Here is a 4602-nt window from a genome sequence, read left to right as displayed (position 1 = left end):
ACGTGGTGTGGGACTTATATATATATATATATATATATGGAGATTTGTGTGACTCTTAACTCGTAAGAAATTTGGTAAAATATTTAATAGAATATTTGAGATACATATAGCATTTCTTTTTTAGGAGCATCAAATAATTTTTCTTCAACAGTGGCATGCCAGATGTCGTGTGTTGATTTGATATAGCCACCTATGATCTTCTCTTTAGAAAATGCCACCTGTATTCTAATGTGTCGGATCAGATAAATATGTTTTGGTTTCGGCAAAGACAGAGAGGTGCAGGCCCATTGTGAATTCACTTTGGGCCTACTTCAATGATTCTAATTTTTTTTTTTTTTTGGTTGGAAAATGTTAGATCTTGTGAAATATTTGGTAAAATGATTTATAGGAATGATGGGGCCTCTAGTATTACTTTCTTTTTTTAGTTTGTAAGGTTTATCGAATATATTATTTATATTAGAGAAAAGTTAGGAATCATGAAAAAACTTTCATGAAAATGATCATGAAAGAATTATGACCATTGGATTACCTTGATTAGTGTGTAATACTTTATTTTAGGTGTAATCCAAGGGTCATAAATCTTTCATGATCATTTTCATGAAAGTTTTTTCATGATACCTAGTATTGCTCTTTATATTATAAGTTAGGGTTACTTTCTACTCTTGAAATATTGTTAAATTGTCTATTTAATTCTTAAATTATTGATTAAGTTTATTAAATCCTTAAAGTTGTAGATGAAATATGAAAGGGATTTGAAAAGGAAAAAAAAAATGTAGATGAAATATGAATAAAATATACATATATTTCACTTAATTTCATACACATTTTTCATTTTTCTTTCCGAATCTCTTAACTAAATACAGTGTAAAATTTATAAACAAAAATTTATTTTATCCCTAAACTTTTGATTGAATATAACATGTCCCTAAAGTAATTAATTCAAACAGGGCACCGTCACATTGACTTTTTCAAAATCTCAAAGCCCCTCACTCTACTCTTTCATCTTCTAGGTCATCTGGTAAGCCACCTGTGTAATGCCCCAAATATATAGAAATCCAGATTATCTAGATTAATTAATATACATAGCCCCATATCCCATTAATTCCATTATTAACATGCAAAAGCATTTAATATTAGAGATACTCCAACAACTAACATTTACACTAAACTCTACCTTTTCATTCATGATTTATTTAAGCGACATTTACACACACCCAAAAAAAGAAAAGAAAAGAAAAGGTCACATACATTCATACTTTCGCCATTTCTATTATATGAATCTATAGCATGTGGTTAGAAATAATTAAAGCAAAAATAAATTCAAGTTAATACTTTAGAGGCTGCAAGCTACAATGCATTGTTCGGTTACAACAAATGGCTTTCAAACCAATACACATTAGCCATTTGCTTGCAAAACAAAATAAATCAGACTAAGTCTTGCACTCCAAAAAGATCATCCATGCCTTCATCTCGGAGAAGGCACGCCATCATCACCTGAAAATGATTTTCACGAAGGGATATACTTAAAGCCTAATAAAGATATCTTAATGAAGTGCATATAGTTTAATAATATCATGCAGTAGATGCAAATGATGTGCTATGCCCAAAAGTATGAGTTTCTTATTTGAAATTTCCATGCCATGCACTCGAAAATATAATCATTTCAATCATTCATTTGATAAAACAAATGGCGGTAAATGCAACACTAGTAATTCCTAGGTTGGTGTCTGCAAGTAGGCTATCAATATATTACTAAAATCACTTTACTGGCTCTTAATCGAAAAGAAATTGAGACCTACTCTGTGCATACTTTTGAATTTTTACCATAGACCTCAAGCCAGCTTAATTCATAACCAACTTGTCAAACCCCACCCCAGAGGTATCTGACAAATCTTCCCTGGATAGAGTGAAACATATACACTTGCCACACACACATTAAGAACAATAATAAGAGATAAGCAAAAACACCTGCCAGGTGTAAAGAAAATTCAACTTCATCCTACTACATAAATATACAAAATTTAGTGCGGAAAACATTTGCAAACTAGGGTGTAACTTCCATCTATGTTCATATATAATATTTACACCCATTTTTTCTCAAAACAAACTTCTCAACATAACACATACACTTGGCAATGAACCCATATATCTCTGACACACCTGAAACAAAAGCACAATAGGAGTGTGAGCTATCAACAAGCTCAATGAATGTACTAATTCATAATAATAACTAAAAAGAGAAATAAAAAGCTCAATAGCAATTAACATTCACTTAAGTACATCTCATACATGTTATCCATCAGCCCCAAGCCATCAATAACATATAATTGGCCTCAAGGTATCGTCTCCAGGGCAATGTATCAAACGTCTCCAAGACAATGTACTACTACGTCCCTTGGACAATAAGATGTAGCGTCTCCAAAACAATGCAAAGAATCGGCCCCAAGCCAAATAAATTTGTTACATCCATTAACAAGCATCGCATGAATAATCCAATTAGTACTAAATATGAATTTATACGCTCACCTCAAGGATCAATACCAAATACTACTCGCAAGGTCACTTCTTAGGTGAAAAATGAGTAATTTTTGTTACTTCAATACAATTCCTTGATTTCCCTTTTCCCCTTTTTTTCCTTTTTTTTTTTGTTTCTTTCTTTCCACAATAATTTCACGATTTCTTTTCTTTATATATATATATATATATATATATATATATTTTCCAAAGCTAGATACATCTAATAGGAGTAGGAAGAGAGAAGAGTTGAGCTGCTAGGTGTTGAACATGCAAGCAATTGCACGGGTTTTAATGAAATTCAAAACAAATCTTGAATCTTCTCTCCTATTTGCATTCTCCTCCCCACAACTTCTTAAATTGCACTAAAACTAATCATAATTTACCATAACAATTGTGTTAATCACCCCTAATATTTTATAATCATAACCAATGTTTTAATTAAGTTATAAACCTCTATATTTTAGATTGTGAATATTACAATTCATCCCTCCTAATAAAATTTCGTCCCGAAATTTACTTACTTTGCTGAAACAAATGAGGGTACTGAATTTTCATATTTTCTTCATTTTTCCAAGCTGCCTCCAATCCACGCTTTCATGATAAGTCAAATCGGCCCTTCTTGAACTGTTCTTGATTTTCTGCATCCTCTTGTGCACCTTTCTCAGCAATCTTTGCTTTCTCACAAATTCCGGATAATTTGTTATCTCCAACATTCTAACCCTAGATTTGGCAGGTAATTCCAAACCCTGTTGAAACCTTCTACACTTAACATCTTCAGCACAGACAAAATCTAGTGCAAATCAGGACCATGTTGTAAACTTAGCTTCAAATTGAGCAGCTGACAACTTCCCATGCTTCAAATTTATAAATTCTTGTTCTTTCTCGTACTCGTATGTCATAAGAAAATATTTTTCATTGAAAGCATCAACAAACTGAGCCTAAGTAACTCGTACAGGAATAGAATGTAGTGGTGCACCTATCGCAGCTATCGCAGGCGTGGTTAATAACCTCTTAGTGGCTTCCCACTAGAATCGAGCTTTACCCTTGAGCATAAAAGCAACCAAAAGAACCTCTTGTTCATCAAGAACACCCATTACTTCAAAAATATAACTTTGAACACATCAGAATAAATAAATAAATAAATAAAATTTATTCTTTTATGTGTAACTCTAATAAAAATGAATAAAATTTAACTGATTATAAATCATTTTACTACATATTTTGGATAAATTTTATGCTATTATTTAATTTTAAAAACTATTTTTTTATTATTCAATTATACTTGTGCATAACACGGATAAATATATATATATATATATATATATATATATATGTTAGACTTATTTATTTTGATGATTTATTTAATTATGTTTTAATTTATTTGAAAGAGAAAAATAGAATCCAAAATTTATTTTGATGATTTATTTAATTATATTTTAATTTATTTGAAAAAGAAAAATAGAATCCAAAATTTATTTTGATGATTTATTTAATTATGTTTTAATAGAATCCAAAATTTATTTTGATAATTTATTTAATTATGTTTTAATCGAATCAAAATTTATTTTCTCCCATTATTTCTCACATAAAATTTTATTCTAAATATTCTTTGAATGTATTTAATATTTGCTTAAATCAAGAGTTCATTTCAAACCCAAAAATAATGCCCAAACTAGAGGTTCAAACAGCCAAAAACAAAGGTTCAAATAGCCCAGCACAACAACAGGCCAAAAGGTTCAATTGAAAGATATTCAAATTTGTAATGATGGAGTAGAAGATATTCAAATTTATAATGATGGAGTGGAAGATATTCAAATGAATACAATGGCTATAAACGGCTATGAATACAACGGCTATAGACGGCTATAAGTTTCTAATGTAAACAAGTTATAAAAAATCAGAAAATATTCTTTAATCTATAATCACTCACATCTATTCTCTAAAAAATTCTCTGAGAAGTGTTCTTCAATTTTTGTTTACATCCTCTTTCAGAAATTATACACTGACACATATAACTTTAAGCCTATCTTTCTTGTGTGAGGTTTACAAAAAAACCAGAGCTTCATTTTTATATCTATCTTTAAG

The sequence above is a fragment of the Camellia sinensis genome, chromosome 13 (genome assembly GCF_055761805.1).
Source record: "Camellia sinensis isolate YWXY chromosome 13, ASM5576180v1, whole genome shotgun sequence".
Classification (NCBI taxonomy): Eukaryota; Viridiplantae; Streptophyta; class Magnoliopsida; order Ericales; family Theaceae; genus Camellia; species Camellia sinensis.
The sequence above is the reverse complement of the archived record's forward strand: the minus strand, read 5'-3'. Positions refer to the sequence as shown.